The sequence below is a fragment of the Dasypus novemcinctus genome, chromosome 8 (genome assembly GCF_030445035.2).
Source record: "Dasypus novemcinctus isolate mDasNov1 chromosome 8, mDasNov1.1.hap2, whole genome shotgun sequence".
Classification (NCBI taxonomy): Eukaryota; Metazoa; Chordata; class Mammalia; order Cingulata; family Dasypodidae; genus Dasypus; species Dasypus novemcinctus.
The window spans coordinates 114,188,316-114,215,190 of record NC_080680.1 but is presented as its reverse complement, the minus strand read 5'-3'; the positions used below and the strand labels follow the sequence as shown (position 1 = coordinate 114,215,190).

The 26,875-nt window shown below is 38.5% G+C and overlaps 2 long non-coding RNA genes across 2 annotated transcripts in view; one reads left to right on the top strand and one right to left on the bottom strand.

Moving 5' to 3' along the window:
* Positions 1-26,875, bottom strand: part of LOC139439416 (uncharacterized) — a 140,908-nt gene that overhangs the window by 43,410 nt on the left and 70,623 nt on the right. The window lies entirely within an intron of this gene.
* LOC139439415 (uncharacterized) lies at positions 5,489-10,587 on the top strand. Its single transcript, XR_011649321.1, has 2 exons — positions 5,489-5,555; positions 10,453-10,587. It is a non-coding gene; the product is annotated as an uncharacterized lncRNA (long non-coding RNA).

Genomic DNA, 26,875 nt, shown 5'->3' with positions numbered 1-26,875 from the left:
GATCTGTTGGGTGTTACAGAATAAACATTCTGTGCAGAAGTAACAGCAGTTTACCACAATGCAATCAGTGGACATCTGTATTATTGTATGTGATATATAGATAACAATAGGTTTCTCATAAGAACGTTCAATTCCTCTGCATGAAAATCCAAAACACCCTTAAGCAAGTATGGCAACAAAAGAAAAGTCTCTGGCTTGTCTGGTCAGATTCCTCTCCTTGAGTTACCCCAGTTCTGCAGGGCTTCATGCTTTACCCTTCTATTTTTGCCACTATGGGTTGCTAACATTGACCTCTTTTCTCTGGCTCCTGCAATTGCCCCAAGACCATCTAGAGTTTATCAACTATAATCTTAAGGTCATTCTCTCCCTGATATTCTCTGCAGTGTTGCCTCGACTGGGTATATTGATTATTTTTCTGGAAAGAATTTCTTTTTCGTTTGCTTCTAATTGAAATTTTGATCTCTGCTCTAACACTATCCTGTAGAAATATGAGACATAAAAATATGAACCACATAAGCGATTTAAAATTTTCTAGCAGCCACATTAAAAAGAGTAAAAAGGGGAAGCGGGTATAGCTCACTGGTTGAACCCTGCTTCCCATGTACAAGACCCTAGGTTCAATCCCCAGGACCTTCTAAAAAAAAAGGGTAAAAAAGAAAGGGGAAATTAATCTTAACAATGTATTTATGTTACTTAACCATATATATGTGCACGTCTGTCTATCTACCTACCTGCCATGAACATGTCAAACATATTATATTTTGATCTGTAATCAAAATACAAAAATTATTAAGGAGATTCTTTACATTTTTTTTTCTGTTACACTTAAGTCTTCAAAACCCGCTGTGTACTTTAGACAAACAACATATCTGAATCTAGACTACTGACTACCATATTGGACAGCACAGTTTGAATCTATTCTAGGGGCTTTGTGTTTTGACCAACTGCTCTGTGGTAGCAGAGTTTTCATCCTGCTCACATTTTGGTGGCATCTAGAACTTACTGATTCAAATGAATCTGAAAACATATTCCCTCCTCCCCCTCCAAGGAGATACTCAGGCACCATGACAATGCCTGCGTGTTTAATGCCACAGCCTCGTCCGCCCCCACCCCAGGCACTGTTATTGATTCATCATCGCATGTGCAATGGCCGTTTAGACCACAAATACATAGAAGGCTTTTCATTCTTCATTTGCATGTTCATCATGTTTGATGGTAGGGACGGTGGTGGCTTGCTTTTAACAAGGTAGGATGAGGAGGTCAAGACGAAAAGATTCTTTGACTTTACTTTCACATTTTTTGCTTGTTTTGCCTCTTCTTTTGTTTCCTATGTTTTGAGATGTTGCCACATTCCTGCATCTGTGCTTATGGAGCTTCATGCCTCCTCCTATTCCTGCAGGTTTCCACAGCAGATCATCTAATAGATTACCTCTGAGCTCCATTCCAGCCCCTCTCCAGCCTGCTTCATGGCCACATGAAGAGTAGAAGGGGTTAGAAAGGGACTCCAACTAGAAGGCCATTGATGTGAAGAGTGACGGGGGTAGAAAGCACGAGGAAGAAAATATCGTAAGGGAAGAATAACTGGGGAGAGAAGGAGCTGAGCGCAAAGAAGCAGTTGAATATGTGGAAAGCATAGAGCATGGCTGGTGAATGCAGGGGGAACTGTATTCTAAAGCTGGTGGGACAATCAAAATATACAAATTGTAAAGGTGAAGTGAAATGTTTGTTTTGTTCCTTTCTCCTCTTCAGTCAGCCTGAGTGCACACGATTAACAAGCACACTGCACTAGCTGCATACTAAAATTAGATGTTAGTTTGACTTCTCACAGCATTAATGCGCAGACGCCTCTTGCACATAAATGTCTTTCTCATCAGGCTCAGTTGCCTTGCACATCCTTCCCCAAAGTCGTCGGCAAGAAAGGAAAGATGGAGCTTTTGTTCTTTTGGCCTACCTGCACAAGCCAGCACCTGGTGTTGGAGTGGAAAGCATCCTGAATTAGAGCATCAGACTTGTGGTCAAGCCACCCAACTTTGGGTAAGTTCATTTATCTCACTTGGGCTCAGATTCCTTGTCTACAAAAGGAACATACACATCTCTTTCTCAACTACCTTATTGGGTTTTGGTGGGGTGGGGGGGGGGTAGGTAGGATAATATATGTCGAAATGCTTAAAATTCTCAAATCTACACAAAATGACCACTATAACTATATCTATATTGCCCACATGTCAAAGCATTCAACAGATTGCTACCAGTTTACAGATAGGGAAAGTGAGACCCATGCAAGAAATACTCATCTAATAGCTAAGCCAACAGCGTGGCCCAGCCTGTGTTCCTCCACCATGTTGACTTTCTGAAAAAGGTATGCTTAGTCTCAGCCTCCATTCCAATATGACGGTTGGTCAGTCATGAAGAGGGAAAAGACCAAAAGGATTTTTGAGAATTTAAAAGTAATCTGTCTCTAAATAATATTTCTTTAAAAGATGGACTTCAAAATTATTTTCCTTCTCAAATTTCTTTTTCTTCTCCATTATCCATATCCATTGCCTCACTACTACTTATAAAAGCTGAGGTGCTTGAAATTTTTAGTCTAAACTGTGACTGAAACATGCATACTTTCTTTTCTTAAGTACACTTCATGATGCAACCATATGGATTTTTCACTTGCTGAATGGCCCCACAAAAACATACTTCTATAATGACTTTCAGGAATAATTCATTCTCAGTTCTCAGTCATGACTTACACATCCAAAGCCAATGGCTGCATTTATAAGCACACTCACTGTGTGTAGAAGGAATGAATAACATAAATATTTGTTCCTTACACTTGACCCCACTTGATGACCTGCTGTAATGACATTGCTGAGCTTCAGAGCTCGTTCAAGCCCCAGAAATTCCAGCTGTGAGAATTTGGGCATATTACCTTCCCTCTGGAGCCTCAGTTTCATCATCAATGAAATGGAACCAATATCACCTACAGCACATAGTTCTTGGGAGAAATAAGAGAAACAATTTTAATGGAAGAGTTTTGTGAAATTCAGAGGCCTATAGAAAATTTCAGCTTTTTAAGCTATAGCTTTATGAGCTGGATGAGACAAGACTATTCAATCTGTGTACTATTGTTCCCCAGAGTTATTTTCTCCTCTCCCTTTCTGTTAATCACAAGAATAAGGAAGGATGAAAACATGATGCTAAAGAAGGTGGAATCTGAAATGGTGGGGCATTCATATGAAAGAATGTGACCTGAAATTCTTAGAATTGAAGGGCCTTGGGGATGATCTGGTCTATATCCCTATTTCTCACTTAAGGAGACTTAGGGCACACTGTAGGAGCAAGGAGAGAGTGCCTCACTTTCAACACTGCAGTGAATAAAGGTCAAACCAAACCCAGAGAAAAGACTCCATTTTCTGCCTATAGCTCTTTCACCACACTGTGCTGCTTCCTTTATGAGGATCAAATAACACATTCTCTGGGAGACAGCCCGTGGATGCTCCAGCCTCAGAGAGGTCATTCAGGGACTCTTAGACAGAAGAAGGGTACAGCGGGCTCTGTAATTGGACCTGCCTTGCTGAGGCTCCCACCATGTGTCAACTGTCCTCTCTTTGCCTGCCTCTGGTGACGGGACACTCACTCTCATCTAAGCTATCCTGACTGAATTTTCTGAGTTTGGTTGTGTCTCTTCTGCAAACTTCTCCTTTGTGGCCAAGTCCCAGGCTGCCAGGATAGAGCCGTTCAGCCAGCATGGATGCACTGGGCTCTACCGCTTGTACAGCCTGGGGCTGGACTCTGGGAAACCCTGGGCTGCCAAACAAGCTTAAAGTGTGTGGAAGGAGACAAACACTAACACTAACAAGTCATCACAGAATTAGTTAACTGAAGTTGTAATAAGAAAAATTTCCAGTGCAATGAGTGAGTATAACAAGGAGATCAAGCACAGGCTGGTGGCCAGGACAAAGGTCCCTGAGGATGGGACAACTGATCAAGATCTGGAGATGAGTAGATATTGGACAGTGAATTCAGATGAATGTGAGAAGGAGGGTCCCAGGCAGAGGAAATTTCCCTTGCAAAGGTGTAGCAGTTTGGCATTATTTATGAATTCAAAAAATAGATACTGGATTGTGTTTGTGTACTGGTCTGTTCCTCTGGGCATGATTACATGATAGCTAGGGCTTTGATTTGGCAACATCAGTAGGACGTTGAATCCCCGCCCCTTGGTGGGCAGGGACTCACAGAAAAACCACACCACAGAAAAGAGAGGTTGGAGTTTTGAGCTGGAGGCCAGGAAGTAAACACACAACAGAGAACAGAGCAGCCAAGCTTGGAGAGAATCGAGTCCCAGGAAGAGGGGAACCCAGGAAGTCTGAAGCCTTGCAGACGTAGGCGGTCATCTTGCTCTGACGCGTGGCTATAGACTTTGGTGAGGGAAGTCACTTAATACTTCATGGCCTGGCAACTGTAAACTTCTACCTAAATAAATACCCTTTATAAAATCCAACCAATTTCTGGTATTTTGCATCAGCACCCCTTTGGCTGACGAATACAGAAGTCTTTGAAGGGAAATTGTCCCAGGGAATTCTGGGAATGGAAGGCAGGTCAGGGCGGAGGGAACCCAGTATAGAGGACCAAGAGGGGAGTGAGAAGGACCAGGGGCAGAGGACCCCAGGCATAAAGCATATACTTAACATGTGTGTTTTGACCTGAGGCCTTGCTCCTCTGTCCTTTAAGTTTGTCTCTAACCCCCTTGAACTAGGTTGTCCAAAGACAGCATAAGGGTTACAAGCTTCAGCTCTAAGCCAGCCCACGTGGGTACAAATTCTGGCTCTGCCACTTACACATTTTGTGACTCCTCATCTATAAATGATGCTAATTGCTTTACTCAAGCACAGTGCCTTGAGGATTAAATGAATTAATATGCATAAAGCTTCCAGCACAGTGCCTGGCACATGGTAAGTGCTATGTAAGAGCTGGTTATTATTATAATTGTCCAACCCAAGGGCCTGACTTCAAGTTTGTTTCCTTCTAGCTTTTGCTTCTATTTATTTCATGTCCTCCAGGGAACAGACAGATTGGGCAGGAAGAGCTTCAGACTGCAATGCTGCTGGGATGAAGCCTTAGATAACCCAAAGGGAAGCTCCAGCACAAAGATTGCTGACTGGAAGAATCCCACTCTGGGCAGAGGTGGCCAGGCCTTAGTGCTGCTGCACTGCTCAGTCGCTGGCTGGAGCTTCCCCAGAAGACTGTGACATCAGCCCAACGCTGCACACCTTGCACATGACTGGCCCATTCTTTCTTGAAGAGCAGTCTGAGCAGTGCACATGTGGCTGCCTCAGCTTCTGACTCATGGACTAAGACCCCCAGCTCCCTCTTGCCTCTTCCTTGATAAAGTTCCTACTGTTGTCTCTCCACAGACACAGCTACACCGTAACCCTCTCTACCCTTCAGGGACCGCCTTTGTTTCCTAGGGCTGCCATAACGAAGTACTGAAGTACCACCCTCAGTGGCTGAAAACAACAGAAACTCATTCTCCTACAGTTCCCGAGATGAAGTTAGAATTCCTGGTAAGGCCATGCTCCTTCCACAACCTGGAGGGGGGGATCCTCCTTTCCCTTTTCCAGCTTCTGATAATACTTGGTGCTTCTTGGCTTGCAGCCTTAGTCATGGCATGGTATTCTCTTCCTGTGACTGTGTGTGTGTCCTGTGTCCACAATTCCCTCTTCTTATAAGGACATAGTTATATTGGATTAGGGCCCATCCTAAACCACTTCAGCCTCATCTTAACTAACCACATCTTCAATGACTCTAATAAGATTCCATTCTCAGGGCCAGAGTTAGGACTTGGAGATGGTTTGGGGGGAACAACGCAGCCCATAACAGGTATGTAGAGGCCTTGTCTTGGCAGCTCTTTAGTGTCTGAAAATAGTGATATTGTGACAATAGCATAGTAGAAGGGCACTAACATTAAATAGACCTAGGTTTGAATATCAGTTCTACCATTTATCAATTGTACAAGTTGGTAAATCTCACTAAACTTCAGTTTCTCCATCTGTAAAACGGAAGTAATGCTTCCCTTTCAGGGTGGTGGTAAGAAGTAGATGAGATAATATATGTGCTAGCTCCGAAAAAAGTGATTGGCCTATAACAAGTGCTCAGTAAATATTACTTTCTCTTCTTTCTTCTTTCTGCCATTCTTTCTTCCCCAGGTTAATTACCTCCACCTTCCATCTGATTTCCAGGTGCTCTCCTCATCCTACCACATGCCTCTGAAAAAGTGCAATCCTATCTATAATACCCTCAAGGAAGGGGTAGTGAAAACAGAATGCAGCATCTCCTCCACATTGTGGCTCTATGACTATCCTGAAAGAGAGGAGGATTATCCACTAAAACTCATTTTCAATGGTGGCTCATTGTTTTAGTTTGCCAGGGCTTCTACAACAAAGCACCACAGACCAGTTGGCTGAAATGACAGAAATGTCTTGTCTTGTGGTTTTGGAGGTTAGAAATTCAAAATCAAGGTGTCAGCAGGCCCGTGCCTCCTCTGAAGTGTGTAGGGTTCTGGCCATGGCCTACTCTCCAGGATGGTCCTTGGCCTGTGGCATAAGTCAGCTGTTGCCTCGACACATGCCTGTCTCCCTGGTCTGTCTCCTACTGCCTGTCCCAGTTTTCCTCTGCATATAAGTGCACCAGAAAGACTGGATTAGGACCCACCCTAAACTGATTTGCCTCCTCTTGACTAATAGCATGCCCAAAGATCCTATTTACAGATGAATTCACGTTCACAGGACCTGGGGTAAGGACTTGAACATGTCTTTTTGGAGAACTCAGTTCAATTTGTAATATCCATTAAATCTAAGATAGTATCCAAATTCCTTTATGTAACTTTGTCATGCAATTCCTTTTGCCCAGAATTCTTTTCTTTTCATACATCTTTCATTTCTCAGTCACTTCCCCAGAGAGACCTACTCTCACTTCTTAATCCAAATGACATCCTCTATGCTCTTTCCTCATACTCTATCCTTTTCCCCTATAGAATTAATCACAATTTATAATTTTATACTTATTTCTATGGTTACCATTGCTTAATGTTTATTTTTCCAATAGACCTTAAATTTCAAACAGTCAGAAACTGTATTATATGTGGAGTATCCAGTATAAAGGAGACAATCAATAAATACTGTTCAATGAATGTGTGAATTTGCCTCCCTCCATTCAGGTAAACTAAGATTGCATCTGCTTCTTTGGTAAGCTCATCTCACTGTTGATTTATATTCAGCTTCTTGTTTACAAAACCCCTAAAGCTTTTTCACGTTGGCATTGGCTAAGTCATACTCTTCTACAAAGCTATGTATATGGGTGCCTGTATGTATGTGTATATATTTTACACAAGCAAAGGTACTGATTTGGGTAAATACATGGTTTTGGGGTCAACTAAAAGAAATATAGTGTGTGTGGGTATGTATTAAATGTAAATGGGGGTATTGACAAAGTCTCACCTGAGATCAAATCATGGAATGCTTGAATAGCAATGTGAGGCATTGAGTAATATTTCATAGGCAAGAATGGGGTGAAAGGGCAGTAGTTTGATTCACACCCCAAGAAGTAGGATCATGGAAAGACAATCAAGATCAGAATAGGAAGATCATAAGAATCCCAGAGCCATAGTCCACAGTAGAGCCTGAGCTCTGGAAACCAAGAAATGTGATCTAAATACCTAGAAATGGAAATGGAATATTATGGTGAAGGCTTGATCCTGTAAACAGTGGGGAGTCATTGGAAGTATTAGAGCTAGAAAGTGATGGTCATATCTGTGATGGAGAAAGACCCCACTGGAATAGTACCTAAAGTACAGAGGGGAGCTGGAGACTAGTTTGGTTTTCATAGCAAAAATTCATGCTGGATGATAATCTTGTTAAAAATAATGAGTTAATTACTGGGTGAACTATTGAGAGCTCACCAGAGTGAGTGTGAAATGTAAGGCATGGAGAAATCTTGCATTCAAAGTATTATAGATGGAAACAGAAACTATAGGTAGATAGATGAGTGAGAGGTAAGGATATAAAAGCAGACATGTGATATGGAACATGGTGGAAACCATGACTGGACTTTGTTCCCTCCTACCATATTTATTTTACTTTTTCTGCTCTGCTTCACCCTTTCCAAAAGTTTTGATACATCCTGAGTTATTTTAGAATGCTTTTTCTCATATCCTCTCCCCCGGCCCCACCCCGATACATGCCGTTTTCTATTTTTGTTACTGCCTTCTTTATCCTGAATTCCCTTGCATTCCTCCCATTTGCACTCTTCCGCAAGAGTTCACAGTCAGAACTATGTGTTGAGGGTTGCTTTACCTTCTCTTGCCATCTTCTCCACTCACAGTGGTATGTTGTACAATCATTGTTAGTCTTCTCTGAAATCCTTGAAATTAGCTTTCCCAAGAGCCAGGAGAATTCATGTGCATAACTCAAGCTCTAGGCAGCCATGTGCACAACCTTGCGAGTTCCAGGAGACTACCTTCCAGCACTTCTGGGAATATCCGTTATGCAGAACAGGTGGGGTCTTGCCTAGGCCTCCTTGCTAGTTATTCTTTATATGAGTATGAAAAGATCATCAATTAATCAAGGTTATGTTTGTTGTAATCATCTTGTTTAAAAAAACACGTAGAAAAGAATTAAATCTGTGAACTATGTAGGAATGCCAGGCCATGCTAGTCTATGACTGTCCATCTTGTTCAACCATGGAAGCCAAGGGAAGGAAAGGGCTCTGCCCTTCCTATGTCCTCATGCACAGTCTTTGAAATGGACATTGTTCCCAGATGTGTATACACACACACAAACCCCAAAAACCTCCTAGCACTCCTTTTCAGGAACATCAACTCTGTGTATTACTATCAGATCTAAGACATTTGCTGACTACCAAACTCTTGCCTGTAGCAAACACTTAGTGTTAGGGAAGAGTGGGGGGTGGGGGGACTTGGATCGACTCACACAGGACTTCAATGTTCTCTTTTGCTTATTACATTTGACTTAGTCATTCTTCTTCTAATCTTGTGGCAACACACATTTATCAGGGTTACCTGGATTCCCAAACTGCTCTTACTTCCTCATAAGGATGTTATGATAGGTTTCTTCCAAGTCTCTGCTTGTGTGAGTCTTGCACTGATTAAGAAGTAAAGTCAATTTTCGGCAAGGATGCTAAGACAATTCGGTCGTGAAAGAGTAGTCTTTTACAACAAATGGTTGAATGGGACAATTGGATATCCATATACAAAGAATGAACCCCTACCTCACATCATTTTAAAAAATTAACTCCAAATGGATGAAAGGCCTAAATGTAAGAGCCAAAACTATAAACTCTTAGAAATAAATATTGAGTAGATCTTTATGACCTTGGGTCAAGTAAAGCCTTCTTAGATATACCACCAAAAACACAAGTGGCAAAAGAAAAGAAAAAAAAAAGATAATTGGCCTTCATTGAAATAAAAAATGTTTGAGTTTAAAGAAAGGGAAAAAGCAACCCACAGAACAGGAAAATATATTTGCAAATCAAATATCTGATAAGAGACTTGTATCCAGAATAGATAAAGATCTCTTATAACTCAATAATAAAAAGATAACACAATTGAAAAACGGGCAAAGAATTTTAATACCTATTTCACCAAAGAAGTAAAGAAATGGCCAAGTAAGTACTAGATAAGAAGTTCAACATCATTAGCCATTAAGGAAATGCAAATAAAATCCAGGCAATACCACTTCACACATATTAAGATAGCTGTAATCTAAAAGACATATAAGAACAAGTGTTGGCAAAGAATGGGGAGAAATTGGAACCCTTATACATTGCTGGTTGATGCAAAATAGTGCAGCTAATTTGGAAAACAGTCTGGAGTTCCTTAAAAGGTTAAACATGGACTTACCATATGACCCAGCAACGTAATTTTAGATACATACCCAAGGGAAGTGAAAATATATGTTCACACAAAAACTTGTAAACAAATGTTCAATGCAACATTATTCATAGTAGAAAAAGAATGGAAACAACCCAAATTTCCATCACCTGATGAAAGGATAAACAATATTGAGCATATACATGCAATGGAATATTATGCAATCATACAAAGGAAGGAAATAGTGTTACATGTTACATGGATAAGCCTTGAAAACATTATGCTAAGGCAAAGAAGCCAGTCACGAAAAAAAGACCAAATATTATATGATTCCTTTTATATGAAATGTCCAGAATAGATAAATCCATTGAGACAGAAACTTGATTAGTGGATGTCAAGGGGGACTGGGGAAATACTCCTAACAGGCATGGGATTTCTTTTGGAGGTTATAAAAATGTTCTGGAATTAGATAGTGGTGATAGTTGCACAATTTTGTGAATACACTGATATTCATTTAATTGTATATTTTAAAATGGTAACTTTTATGATACAGCAATTATATCTCTATTTAAAAGGTATAAAGAAGAAGAACAGGAGAAGAAGAAGGAGGAGAAGGAGCTAAGTGAACAGGACAATGACTTCCAATAATGCCAAAAAGTGACTAGAAGACAAGCTGACCACCCTACCAATAAAGATTAGGTTCATTAAAACTCTAGATTCTTACCCCCTCCCCTTCAACCCATCACCTGATGGCAGGGAGTATCTTAAGCTGTCCTCACCAGTCATAATGCCATTCCTAAATACTTAAAATTGAGCTTTTGAATCATGGATGCTATACATTTGGATAGATACCACATGTGCCCAAGACCACGTGATTCATGCCACACAGATTTTTTTAAAATTATCATTTAAATCAGGAAAGGATTTTCACAGATTATCATCATTATCATCATAGCTCTCATCATAACAACTAATTCTGATATAGCACAAAATAAATCTTTCTTCCACTGGCGTGACCACTTTCACTTCTGAACTTCTGTAACTTTGAATTTCATCTCTCTTTTGTGGCCTTTATTGCATTCTTCCTTCTATTATGTCATTTTCATGTCTGGATTATCTCAATGATGGATTATAAATCCTTCATGGCAGAGTCATCTCTGTATTCCAGGTGCTGATAGTATCTGGATCTCAGCAGATATTTGTTGTTGAATCAATCCATGAGCCACTCCAGATCCCTTTTGGAACTGGATAGAGTACACATATAAAGAATTTTTCAAAACATTCTAACAATGTGGCTGATCTCAGAGGCAGGGGAATTTCTAGCCTGTGCCCATTCTGTTCTTCTACAAATTGGCAACGTTCCCTAAGGACACAGCCCCTGTCTTAGTTCTGCCTTCGTTGCTATCACAAATACCACAGAACGGGTTGGCTTCAAAAACAGGAATTTAGGACTTACCACACTCAGCTAAGATGGAGGTGAAGAAGGACAACCACCACACCATGGAGCCTAGAGTGATTACAACTGAAAATGGGAGGATTGCATCCAGCATCCAGGTGGAATCTGAGCCTCCTCTTGACATAAAGGTGCAATGGACACAACCAATCCAGTGTCCACATAGAAGAGGTGGCACTGGATTGGGAAAAGTGGACATAATGGACAAAGGGTATGGGGAAAGGCAGGAAGAGATGAGAGGTGGAGGCGTCTTCGGGACATGGAGCTGCCCTGGATGGTGCTTCAGAGGTAATCACCGGACATTGTAAATCCTCACAGGGCCTACATGATGGAATAGAGGAGAGTATGGGCCATGATGTGAACCAATGTATATGAGGTGCAGAGGTGCCCAAAGATGTACTTACCAAATCCAATGGATGTGTCATGATGATGGGAACGAGTGTTGATGGGGGGGGGGGAGAGGGGGGGTGGGGGGGGTGGGGTTGAATGGGACCTCACATATATATTTTTAATGTAATATTATTACAAAGTCAATAAAAAATAAAAAAATTAAAAAAAAAAAAAAAAAAACAAAAACAGGAATTTATTGGTTCACGGTTTCAGAGGCTAGAAGGCTTGTTTCTTTCTGAGGTCAGTAGCGTTCTGGCTGGCCAGCGATCCTGGACTCCTTGGCTTTCCCATAACATGGTGATGCCTTCTCCTTTTTCTTCTGAGCTCCCCTGACTTGCGGCCTCCAGCTCCTCCCAGTGGCTTTCGCCGTCTATGTCTGAATTTCCTTTGCTCATAAAGAAACTCCAAGATTCTAGATTAAGGCCTAACCACATTCAGCTGGGCCACTCCTAAATTAAAATAACTTCTCCAATAGATCTTATTTACAATGGGTTGATACTTGCAGGAATGAGGATTAATATCAAGAACATGTCCAAATTGGAGTACATAATTCAATCTTTCACAGCTCCCCCAACCCTGTCCTGTCTTGGAGCTGCTTCTACTTGTGTTTTTGCAAAACCAAAGCAGGATGTAAAACTGGAACCTGCTTCCCAGTGCAACACTAGGTAGATTTAGGACTTGAAATTGAGCTATCTAGAAGCAGTTGCCTTCCCATATAGGTATTTATTGAAACACAGATGTTTCCAGAATTCAGAATTCAGGTGAGTGATTTCTTTCTGGATCTCTTGTGGTTTCCTCAAGAGCACTCCTTCTGAGGCCACTGCAACCCCCAGTGCTGGCCATGACTCCAGCAGAGGAGACCTATTGAAGGGAGTTCTGTGGGGAGAGAGTTGTTTTAAGGGAACTCAAAGCTTTGTCCAGAGAAGAAAGAGCCTGAGAGATCTGTGAAGACTTTTACTGCTGCAACCTTCATAGACTTTGACTCTATTTGCTTTCTCATCCCAGAAAAGATGGATAATATTTTCAGAAACTTTGTTTCAATAAGGACATTTAGGTTGGATTTCATTTTATTTTTGGAGAGAAGAACTCATAATTCTCTGAAAGAATTATGATACATCCAATACACTTTTAGATATCTTTAGAGCTCTGTTGCTTCATTAGGTTAGAGAAAGAAGCGTATCTCACAGAATTTAGTTTGTTCATAATTTATCACTTTGGAGGTTCTTTATTTACAATATTATTTGCAATAATATTTAATTACACACAAAAATTGCAATAATATTTTAAACTTGCAGGTTTGCAATGTGCTCTTACAGGCTGCCCTCAGCTGATAACTATAAAGCTCATTTAACAGATGAAGAAATTGAGGTTTAGAGAGGTACAGTGACCTCCTAAGCTTGCACAAGTTATAGCAGAAATGGGATGCTAAACTCAATAGTTTAATAGTCAGGCTCCAAATTTTATGATCTTGAATCTGCATCTCACTTTATCCTATTTAGATTTAAAGACCCCAGGGGAAGGGAAACATAAGAATTTTTAATCTGGACAGGATAATAATAAGGCTCAAGATGTAAAGAGGATGTGCATTGTGGGTTTGTTCTCTCCTTTTTGGTCCAGAATTACATCTGTGTACTTATCATAATGTGGATGCTACCCTTGCCTCTGCTGAATTCAGAGATAATAGGAACCCCAACTCTTGCCCCTGGGATTCAAACAAACATTCTCCCAAGGCAAAGGTTCACTGCTCTACATGCTGGCATAAAATGGAAGCACTGTAACATTCCCATATGCAAACAACTTGCCAGAACAGTGTAGGGTTTCAAAAGCCATGTACTGAATGGAGACAAGAGCTCAGTACAAGCTGTGGGAGCAGGGTGAATTTATGAAGCAGAAAGTATGGGCTGAGAAAGAGATCAGCCTAGTGACAGTTTACTGGCCTTGCTGTTCTCTTAAGAGGCTCTAATGGTAGTGGACTGGTGCAATGGAAGTAAACCCAGCTTCATTTAAAGCAGTACCATGAAATTGGTTGCAATAAAATTATGCATTAAGTGTGCATTATGTTTAATAAGACTGGATTGCACTTCCCATGTTTACTCTGTGACTATTGAGGCTGATCCAATTTTCTAAAGTTCTCCAATTGGTTCACGATCGAGTTTCCGGCCAGAAGGTCAAATTTCCCTTGCTGTTATTATATGTCTCTATTACTTTACTATGGCATTTGCACTTTATATTCATTACTTTTTTTTTCTATCTCCTGAACCTTCACCATTCCAAAATGTTCCCTGTAGATGGCCGGTTTGACACAAATTAGAACAACCTTGATAGCTGTCAACTGGAGACTATCTGAGAACAAAAGGACATTATTGCAAACCAGGAATGGAGGTAATTTCATGTGCTTTCTCTGAAGGCTTCTTAATGGCCTTTGAGAAAAAATACAATTCAGATCTGCAACCAGGAGTGTAGATGTTGGACAGCTTGAGAAATGTGTGACTTGGTCTTTAGATTCTACTGTCATGGGGTTAGCAATACTATCATAAGAAAGCAGAGATCTCTATTTTCATTTCATCCATTCATGTATTATTAACTCATGTAATTAACACTCACTAGGAGCCTACTATGTGCCAGATACTGTGAATGTAATAAGGATATCCCAAAGAATAAGACATGTTCCTTTATATGTATATGTGTACGGGGGTGGTAATATATGGGAACTCTCTCTATTTTCAGTATAAATTTTCAGTAATGAAAAATTGCCCTAAAAATAAAGTTTACAATTAAAAAATGACATGCCCCTGCTCTTGATTTTATAGTCTAATAAGAATGGAGAGTAAGGATATTGATACATAAAAATATAATTTTGATATACTGAGATAAGTAAAATATTAGAGGCAAGAACACAATGCTGTAGTGGCACTAAAGAAGGAAAACTCATTTTTCAGTAGAGAATAGACAGCATTTACAGAAAGAGGTAAAATATCTTTCTTGAAGCAAAGAAGAAAGAAAGGGCATTCCAGGCAGAAGAGAATGGCATATGCAAGGCATGGAGGTGTGAAAGATGGGATATATTTGGGAGATCACAAGTAGATTCTTGGGGCTATATAGGGTACAGGGTCTGAGAGAGAAATGAAATGTCAGGAAATGAGACCAGAGCTGTGAGGAAGGCTCAAATACCATGCCAATAGGAGTTTAGATGTTCTCTCACAGACACAGAAGCATCATTGGAATATTCTTCTAAACTGAGAAATTTGACCTTTTATTTCTCCTTAATGGTACAAACCAGGTAAACAATTAATAGAACCCTTTTAAAACATCTCTCTGAAAGACTACACTGAGGGAAATGTGAAAGAACACATTAGTGTATACATATATGACTGCATCCATCACTGAATATCTATATCTAAAATCACTACATTCTCTGCCTTCTGACATGGGTTTGGCAATGCTCCCTTGTGACCTTTTATGGTAATTATGGGGTTCAACCATGATAAATCAATTTATAAGTATCATTCTTTACTTCCCACAGTAGTCAACTTGAAAATAGAACAAAATATATGAAGAAACTGATTTTGGGCATTGAACAACAAAGAACTCAGAGCTCTAATCTTGGGATCAGGAAAACATGCAAAGTGAGCTCCACATTTATCTTGGATTTCTGCATGGGAGTATTTTTCAAATGGCTGTACACACAAGTGGAGCACAAACAGAAAGCAGCAGGAGGAAAGAATTTAAGACTTGAGGCAGCTAGGCTTTGCAAGGCTAGGTAACAGAAAGACGGAACTGTTCAGAGAAGGAGCTCCAAAAAATTGTAAAATAGTCCTTTTGAGTCATTGGCCAAATACTTATCTGTAAGTCCAAGAGAACTTGGACAGAGAACAACTATTAAATACATGGGTTACAGTGGTCACCAGTGCTGAGTAATGTTGGATTTCCAACAATCCTGGGTGGATTGTCTTTAGCAAACATCTCTGCCAAGCACTTAAATCTTCAAAAAAGACATATATTGATATAAAGCTATTAACCTAACCACAGAGTAAGAACTACACTAAATTATTGAAACTATCTAAACTAAACTAAAATCAAGCCTTGAATGATCAAGCTGATCTCCCAGAAAATTACCTCTTGTTAGAAACACACACAGAGACAGACAGAGATACACACAAGATACACATACAAGCTGAGAGGGATTTTAAAGAAACAAAACAAAATCCAGGCTCTTAACAATGCGGTGACCACAAAATCCAAATAATCAAAACTTCTTGACATGCATAGATCTAGCAAAGTGTAAAGTATAAATGGGGGTTGTATAAGGGGTGGTGGGTGGGGTGGTAAACAAAAAATGAAAAGGTTTGACACATATATTGGATTTAAAAGACAAGAGTTTAAAATAGCTATTAGAAATATATTCAAAGCTTTAAAGTAAAAAGTGAACATACTGAATAAATAGATGGGGAATCTTAGTCAAGCAAATAAACAAATATAAAAAAGAACTAAATGAAAACTCTAGAACTGAAGAATTCAATATCTGCAAAAAATTTTTTGAAAAATTCACAGATGGCCTTAAGAACATATTGAACATGGCAGAAGAAAAAGTTAGTGAACTTGAAGACAGAGCAATAGACAATACCCAAACTGAAGCTCTGAAAGAAAAAAAAAAACTAGCAAAAATGAACAGGCTTGTGGGAAAATATCAAGTGGTCTATTATAAATATAATAGAAGTCCTATAAGGAGATAATAAAGAGATTGGGGAAGAAAAATAAATTGAAAAAAAAGGCCAAAAAAGTTTTGAAGCAGATGAAATATATAAATCCACAGACCCAAGAGACTTAGTGAACGCTTGGCAAGATAAACACAACTATGCAACAAAATCATCACATTTCTGAAAATTCAAAGATAAAGAAAAAATCTTAAAAGCAATTAGAATAAAAGAGCATTCTACTGAAAAAAAAAAGTAGCAATGATAAGATTCACTGTTGACTTCAAATAAAAAATAATATAAGACACAAGGCAAGGGAAAGGCATCTTTAAACTGATAAAGGAAAAAACTTACAATCCATAATTATATATAAAATGAAAATATTCTTCATAATGAAGGCAAAGAATTTGGTTCAAAATGCAGAGTGACATGCTTTTGGGCTCTGTTGACCCAAAGAAGTTTTGAACAACTAATAAAAATGGACAGAAATTTCTTTCTCAAAACTCTAGAAAATAGTTACTACAGTAAAAGGACAAGGGCTAAATAAAGAAAAAGGCTACTTAGAAGTGGTAGAATTTTGTGATGCACTGACTGGTCCTTCCACACACACCCTCAGCAGCTTAGGAAGAGCTGGACCATGCTCCCAGTGCAGATCCCTGGTCCTGGTTCTGGAGTGAGCAGAATAACCTTATGCACATACTGGGAGCATGGATGTCTGGCTGAATCTATCTCATGGAGTCTGAGGAATGTGCCATCCCAGAACTTGCCCTGCATGTAGAAAGCAGCACATGAAACTCTTCTACAGAATTCTGTAGGAGAGAAATCAGGTTGTGCTGCCCAGGAAGGGATTGCTAACTGTAGGACAAACAGTGCAGTGCCCAAGAGAGTGAGGAAACTGTTTTCTAGGGAAGAAGGGACCTTCAGAACCATGTAAGTGGGGGAATTCCTAGGGCCACATACACATGCTTAAGGCAAGGTGCATATGCAGAAAAAATCAGGGAAGCCCCTATGCTTGGTCTGGATCTATGCTCTCAACTCATTGCATAGAGTTGGGCCCAGAAGGGCACTTGCATGGGTCGATCCTCCAAAAAGACTAAGATTAAGACAGGTGTTTCCTTTTTCCTTTTTCCTTTTTCCTTTTTCTCTTTTCTTTCTTTCTTTCTTTTTTTTTTTTTTTCTGGCAATGAAGGAAAGCTCTGTATAATACTAGCTGGATACAAGCTTAAGAAAAAATGCTTCAGAGTCTAATTCCAGCTGTAACACATTAAAAAATCAAAATGTCCAGGCTTCAACAAAAGGTTACAAAACATACAAAGAAAAAGTAAGTAATAGCCCAGACAAAGAAGATTAAAACATTAGAAACCACCAATGAGGAGCACCATACCTGGAACATACCAGACAAAGACCTTTTTTAAAGTTATCCTAAAGATACTCAAAGAGCTAAAGGAAGACATGCACAATGAACAGAAGGAAATCAGGAAAATGATAGGTGAACACAAAGAGAATATCAATAGAGAGATGGAAACTATGAAAAGGAAACAAACAGAGCTGAAGACTACAGTGACAGAAATTAAACACTTTCCAAGTGTAATGAAAAAAATGAATCTACACACCCAAGACACTCAACAAATTCCAAAGACAATAAAGCCAAATAGACTCACACAACAGCATATTATGATCAGACTGTCAAATGCCAAAGATAAAGAGAGAATTCTGAAAACCACAAGAGAGAAGCAATGTGTCATGTACAAGAGAACCTCCATAAGATTAAGTGGTGATTCCGTGTTGGAAACCATGGAAGAAAGAAGGCAGTAAGATGACATATTTAAAGTGCTGAGAGTAAAAAATTCCCAGCCAAGAATTCTGTATTTGCCAAAACTGTCTTTCAAAAATGAGGGAGTGATTAAGACATTCCCAGGTAAACAAAAGCTGAGGGAGTTTATCACCACTAGACTGGCCCTGTACGAGATGCTAAAAGGAATTCTAAAGACTGAAAGGAAATGACACTAGACAGTACATAGAAGCTACATGAAGAAATACCCATCTCCAATGAGAGTATCAACATGGGTAAATATAAATGCCCATACTATTGTATTCTTGATTTGTAACTCCACTTTTTGCTTCCTACTGTATCAAAAAGGCAAATGCATAAAATGGAATGATAAATCAGGGATTTTGGACTTATATAAACACAATTTGTTGACAAGAACTACATAAAGGTAGGATGGAGGGGTATAGGAAATTAGTTTGTGTATACTGTTGAAGTTTTAAGTGGGTATCAAAACAAAACAAAACAAAAGATTGTTATAGATTTAGGAAGCTAAATTAAAGCCCTATGGTAACTACAAAGAAAATATTGGATAATATGCAAGCTCATAGAGATAGAAATCAGAGTGCAGGTTTCTAGAAGTGAGCAGCTGGGGATATGGAGAGTAATGCATAATGGGTGAAGGGTTTCCATTTGGGGAGATAATAAAGTTTTAGTAATGTAAGGTGATAAGGGTACTGCAATATTGTAAATACAATTAATCCCATGGAATGGTATGCTTGGGAGTGGTTGAGATGGGAAAGTTTATGTTGTATTTATGCCCCTACAATTAAAAAGGAAAGAAAGATAGAGCAATTAAAGAGAAAAATAAATGCAATATGTTATTCTAGATGGGATCTGGCAAAGGAGTAGAAAAAATTCAAAGGACATTATTGAAACATATGAAAAAATTGAAATATAGACTATAAGCTTTATAACAATTTTAAATTTATTGAACTTGATAACAGCACTTAAGATGGTTACATAAATAAAAATCCATATTCTTAAGAAATGTCCATGGCAGTATTAAAGGGTTCAAGGAGCGTGACATATATATCTAAGCTCAAGTGTTCAGAAATGGATGGATGGATGGATGGATGGATGGATGGATGGATGGATGGATGGACAGACAGAGAGATAGAATGATTTGGCAAATGTAGTAAAATGTTGAAACTGATAGATCTGGGTGTTGGGGGAATAAGGATATTATGGATCTTTCTGTATAGGATATGTATTATTTTTGTAAATGTCCTTAAGTTTGAAAGGATTCCAAAATAAAAACATTAAAAATTGAGGCAAGACAAATATATAAACTGATAAGTGAAGGCTAGGGCAATATGGTAAAGGTAGATACACATGGTAAGAAATGTAAAGAAAGTTCTTCAAGGTGAAGGATATTATGCCAAATTGAAACTCAGACTTACAGGAAGGAATGGAGAACATTGAAAATGGTAAATATGCTGTTAAATTTTTTAAAAGGCGATTTTTCTCCTTCTAATTACTGTATCTAAGCTAGGTAATGCAAAATTATAACATATTGAGAGGTTCATAATATATGTAGATGTGAAATATATGGTAATAACAACAGAAAGAATTAGTTGGGTGAATTGAATTATTCTATTACAAGGTTCTTATGTTATCTATGAAATGTTACAACAAAAATATTAAAAATGGGTATAAATAAAAGGCCAAGAGATAAATTCCAATGGAGTTCTAAACAAAAGTATTTGGTTTAACAAATGAAGATAGGAATGGAAAAGTTTAAAAAGTTACAAATAAAAAACAAATAGCAAGATCAAGATGACAGACTTAACCTCACCCTATCAATAATTACATTAAGTATACATGCTCTTAATACCTACAATTAAAAGGCAGAGATTTTCAGACTGGATAAAAAAAACTTGATCCAACTACGTGCAGTTTATAAGATACAGACTTTAAATATAAAAATATGGATAATTTAAAGCAAACAAATGAAAAAGAACAAACCACACCAACACTCATCATAAAAAAGCTGACATGACTGTATTAATAGTTCAGAAGGTAAAGTGTAAGACATGGAGTATTATCAAAGATAAAGAGAACCCTTATATTGATTCTTAAAAAGTCAATTCTTCAAGAAGACATAACAATCCTAAATGGTTATGCATGTAGTAACAGCTGTATGAATCAAAAACTAATTGGGAAATAAATAAATACAAAATATAGTGATGGATTTTAATACCCTCTCTCAGTAGGTGATTGAACAAGTAGACAAAACATTTAATAAGAATATAAGTAATATGAATACTATGGACCAACTTAAATCTAATTGATATTTATACAAGCCACAACAGCAGAATACACATTCTTTTCAAGTGCAAATGGAACATTCAACAAGATGCACTAAATCCTGATACATATAATAACTACTGATATATTTAAAAGATAGAAAACAAATGAAATATGTTCTCTAAATATAACATAATTAAATTGGAAATCAATAACAAAAGATATCTGGAAAACCTCCAAATAGCTGGGAATTAAGCAACAAACTTAGTAAATAAATCATGAGTCAAAGAAGTCACAAGGAAAATTAGAAAGTATAGTGAATGGAATGACATTGAAAACAGCATATCAAAATTTGTAGACTGCAGATAAAGCATTGGTTAGAGGGAAATTTACAGCTTTAAATGCTTGTGTAGAAAATAAGAATGATTTATAATCAAAGTTCTAAACTTTCACGTTAAAAAGTTCAAAGACAAAAACTAAATCCAAAAAGAGTAAAATGGAAAAAATGATAAACAAATAAAAGGAAATGAATGAAATAATAACAGGCCAAACAATGGACAAAAATCACCAAAAGCAAAAGGTGTTTCTTTGAACAGATCAATAAAATTGATAAACCCCTAGCTAGATTGATCCAGAAAAAAAAGACTAAGAAAACATGTTGATGAAATAAGAGATTGCGCTTTCAAAATGAGAGAAGAAAACCATCATCAATAAAGATTCAACAGCTATTAAACAATAATAAGGAAATATTACAAACAACATTATACCAATAAATTCTACAGATTAAGACAAAAAAGCAGAATTGTAAAAGAAAAAATAAATTCTATCAAAATTAAAAACTGCTGCTCATTAAAAATCACTTAAGAAAATTAATACACAAGCCACAGACTGGGAGAAAATACTTGCAATACCTATTTCTGATGAAAGATTTGTATTCAAAGTATAAAAAGAACTCCTCCAAATAAATAAAAAGAGAAGCAATCTGTGTTATCAGGTGCTAAAATGGGATTAGATGTGAAGATAAAGCAGAAGGGAGCATAAATAGGCAAGTAAAGACTTTAGACTACAAGATGCCTGTGGAAGATAGATGGAAGGAAATAGTGATTGGCTAGGAAGACACTCAAGGCCACAATCCAGAAAGAAAATCTCAGCCAGGCTGATATGGAATCCCTGAGCAAAAGTTGTTTTTTAGAGGAATCCATGTCAGGCAAGAATGGGCCAGACCAGAGAGGGCCACATTGCTCAGTTACTGGCTGGGAGCAGAGAGTGGGAACTGTCAGTCAGCTAAATCCCAAAAGGAGGTTTTCTTGAAGGAGGACTGAACGGCATGCTTCCGTGGCTTTCAAATCACCCCATTTAAGGAAATGTGTGAAATAATTAAATAGACATTGCACAAGGAAGGGTATATGAATAACAAAAAGAACAGGAAAAAGTATTCCACATTATTAGTCATCGGGGAAATACAAATTAAAGCCACAATAAGAAACTGCTACATACCCAAGTAGAATGGCTATTAATGAAAATACTGAAAATAACTAATATTGGTGAAGATGTGGAAAGTAAAATGGTACAACCAGTTTGGAAAATGTTTTGATAATTTCTTACAAATTCAAATATACACTTGTTTCTAGGTGTTTACTCAAGTGAAATGAAAACAAATATCTATAAAAACACTTGTTCAAGAAAGTTTGTAGTGACTTTATTCATAATAGCCTAAAATGGAAACAACCCAAATATCCATCAATAGGAGAATGGATAAATCATGCTATATTCAAACAATGGAATACTGCTCAGCAATAAAAAGGAATGATCTAATGAAATGCGCAGCAACAAAAATGTTTTGCTAAGCAAAAGGAGTCAGACACAAAAATGTATAAACTGTATGACTCACCTAAAATGAAAACCTAATCTATAACGATAGAAAATAGATCAGCATTTGCCTTGGGAAGAAAGGGGAGGGGTTTGGCTGGGGAGGGAAATGAGGAAACATTCTTGGGTGACGGAAATGTTTTTGTCTTGATAGGGTTTGGGTACATAGGTATATACATTTGTCAGAAATCATCAAAATATACACAAAAGAGTTGTACATTTCAATGTACCTATAATTTTACATCAATTTTTTTAAGTAGCCATGGCTTGAACCAAAATTTATAGAAGAGTCACAAATTTGCACAATACACTAAAACATGCAACGAAAATGTAGATTCTTTGTTTAAACAAAGATGACCTGATCTTCCTTAAAAGCCTTCCACCTCTCTGGCTATCTGGGAAACCTGGCACTGGAAAATTGCAAACCTCAATCTCTTTTCCAGCTTAACCAATCTCTTTCCAGATTAAATATTAAGTATATCTGAACTTCACCTCCATCTTCTGGAAGGTTCACATTTCTACTTTAATATGTGATAACTCTGTTGTTTTAGGTAAATGTCTCATCTTATAGCGTTCTGCTTCCTTTCTGTACTTTTTCCCAAAATGGTTTTAAGACAATATGACAAAGCTTCTTTGCACATTCATGAAGCAGAAGGAAAGACGACTTTGGTTCCACTTGGTGACCCATATACTATGGTTTTTGCTATGAAGTCATTAGACTGCTCTGGTCGCTGGACTGATCTCTGCTGGAATCCAGGGTTCTGGCCATATGTCCCTTTTTGGGAAGCCCCTAAACACAGCAGCCTCTTTACAGAACTCAAGGTTCTATAAAAATTCTGCCTTTCTCAGTTACTCAGTATCCCGTTACTGACCTTTATGGAAACTTCTGAATCTCCTACCTGCCTTGGGTCTGCCTCAGTTTCACTAATCAATTTCCTCCCAATCATCACTGCTACAACTCTCCCTGCATCATGTTGGAAGTAGCCTAGAAAGGGAACTTCCCCTGGAAACATTCAAACCCCTCTAGTTTCCACAGGGTTGCTGGTGCCTGTCTCATCTCCATCTCCTCCGCACCATATTTTTCATCTCTTTTATACCTGTCCAGGTATTTCTGACCCATCTCCATCTACATTCACTATTGTCCACCTGCACTTATGGAGTTCTACTTCCTCTAAACTATATCCCAGATTCTTTCTATTCCCTATGGTCCAATTTTCCTGGCCTGACATTAGTTATGGGAAACTAAGGCCAATTTGGAATGATCATCATGGACCAAAAATAAAATAAAATACTGCATGTTCTAGGATCCCCAACTATTATCTCATTCTACTCAAAGTATGTAGTCCTGAGTGTATTTTTTAAAGCCTGACAGTTAAAAGTAGTTTCACCAGGTTTTAACCCTCTTCTATCCTCTGCAGGCAGTTTTCTTCCAGGCATGTTAAGACCTTAAACATTAGCTGTCCTGGCAGACCAAGAGCCACTGTGCAAATTCCAGCCTGGCAGCACATTTTAGATAGCGTGTTGGTCTTGCTACTCTGACCTTAGCCTGAAAGTGTTAGGACTCAAGGTCTTTAAGAAAGGGGCCAGGGGGAAGTACTAGGTGTCATCATACCAATTTAGGGCAGGAAATTGAAATCATCAAAGTCAGTAAGTCACCCTCATATGCTTAAAGGCTAATAAGAGAAACGTATTTATTGTAACACCTGTCTGAGAATAACATTCTAAAGCAGAGGGAAGCAAGCTGGTGGGTCTGCCCATATGCCTACTTCTCACACCATCAGCATGCTGTTACAGCCATCTCAAGGGGCCAATATGCTATTTTAATGTCTTTAGAGACTATTACAGAAAAATTATACCGACAGTATGAAAAGCATCCTAAGTATATAATATCAACTACCTGAACTGTGAAATATTGAGCAGGGCGCCGTTTGTTCTTTAACAATTTGGAGATCACATACTTTCCATCAGCACTCAATACGAATACAAAGAAGGCCATTTCTCCATCACCCCTCTTTTAGTAGACTATCCTTGGCATCTTACTGCGGTGTACTCCCAGCACTGATACCATCACACCAGGAACCTTTTGCAGGTTCTCAGTGTATTGAACTGGATAGATGACTTTGGTATTGCCTAGAACCTCTGTGAGAAAGCAGACTCGCCTCCTTTAGACTTGGAGTGTTTTGTTGCAGTCCAGGAAGTACTTGTGTTTTCTGTTAGTGAGACCCAATATGGCCTTGCTGCCAAAATTCTAGCAAAAAGACATGACAACCTCTCTAGCTCTCCCATGTGCAATCATGTTTCAGTGCAAATGCCTTGGCAAAAAAAAAAAAACCAGGTCAGAGGTTCTAATCAATCACTAGGCTTTGAGGCCTCAACTGGACCCATAATATTAACCCCTTTGTGGCCTGAACCCTCCTTATCATGGCCAATGACAAGTGTTCCCACATAATAGCACTGGTTCATTTGATCTGTTAAAGCAGCTGGCCAGGACAGGCTGCTGCTATTGTTTTTGTTTTGCTCCTTATTATTTCAATAAAACAACTAGTGCATTGCAGAAAGAGTTGAAGTCCCTTCTGTTTCCCTTCCCAAGATCATCCCTATTTCTCCCTCCTCAGAACTAGTGCTATCATAAATTTGATGTGTATTCTATTTCATATGTTTATAATTTTTTTACATTTATATGCATATGTGTCCAAAACTATAGTATTGCCAAATATGTTTTTAAAATGCCATTCTTTCCATATCATTCTACAACTTCTCTTCCATTCAACTTTATGTTCAGGAGATACACTCACGTTGGCACATACAGACCTAGTTTGTTTAACAGCTGCATTTGAACTCCATCACAGGAATAAAGCACAATTTATATATCCAGTCTCCCACTGATGGCTGTTTAAGTTGTTTCCATCTCTTCTCTGTTACAAACAATGCTGCCATTAATGCCTTTGTTCAGGTCTCCTGATGCCCACAAGCAGGAATTTGTATAGGATAGAATTGCTGGGTTCTGTAGCACGTGCATGTTCTACTTTCTTAGTGGAAATTGACAAATCGATTCAAATTTAAGTTATTGATCAGCTGGCTGCTATTCTGTACTTACAACCCACTCCCTATTTGACTTATGCATCTGGGAATTTAATTAGCATCTCTAATGAACATGGACAGAACAGAACTCTTGTTTCCATGTACCCTAGGCTCTTCCATACCCACCAATGACACCACCATCCACCACTGCAGCTACTCAAGTCTCCCCACCTTTTCCTCACTTCCCACATCACCTCCTATTCCCACCACCATGACTACCACCCCACCCACCTCTGCTCTAGTCTAAGTCACCATCTTCTCTCCTGGACCTCTGTCATAACCTCCAGGATTTCACTCTGCCCCTCACCACACAGCAGCCAGAATGTTTTTCAAACCATACACCAGTGCCTGTTACTCCCTTGCTTAAAACTCTTCATTACTCTTGGAATAATATCCAAACATTAGCCTATAAGGCCTGTGATGGTTAATTTCATGTGTCAACTTGTCCGGGTTGTGGTGTCCAGTTTGGTGAAGCAAGCACTGGCCTGATTGTTAGCGTGAGAGTATTTTGTGGATTTAAATTGTTACTCAGTTGATCACATCTATGGCTGTGCACTTCTACAATAGGCAAAGGAGATTTCCCCCAGTCAGGAGAGAGGTCTCCTCAATCAATTGGAGGCCTTAAAGAAAGAAGTGAGGATTTCAGCAGACAGAAGTAATTTCTATTTCTGCTTCAGCCAGGCAGCTTCTCCTGGGGAATTCAACTTTGCCTGCACTACAGAACTAAGATTTGCCAATGTTCATGGATGTGTGGGCCAATTCCTATAACAAATCTCTTAGTATTGACCTATAAAGAGAGATATAGATAGAGATGATCTATGCATAGATGATCTAGATATAGATATAGATGCAGATACATAGATTTAGATATCCTGTTGATTCTGTTTCTCTAGATAAAGCTGACTAATACCAGGCCCTACATGATCTGAGCTTACCCACTTCTAATCCATCAAACCCCGGTCTCTCCCCCAGCTATTCTCAAGCCACCCTTGGCTTCTTTCATCTTCAAACCTGCCAAACAAGTTGCTGCCTGTGGATCATTATACTAGCTATTTTCTCTCCCAGAACGTTCTATTCCCCAATTTTTGCCCTATAAGTCTTGGTATAAAAATCATTTCCTCAAGAGGCCATTTCTCACCACTTAACCTAAAGTAGTCTTATAATATTCTGTTTTAATTTCATTAAAGTGCTGATTATTTTCTTGTATTTTCACTTGTTTATTTGGTAATTGTCTTTTCTCCTTTCAGAAAGTAAACTCTGTAAGAATGGGAATCTTGTCTGTCCAGTGTTTTATCTGTACCACCTAAAATAACACATGGCATACAGTGAATACCCTATAATTGTTGAATGAATGATGATTACAGAGAATTTTTCACTTTTCTACTCCTTATGGTTGTCTACATATGGGCAAATATCTAATGACTATATTTAAG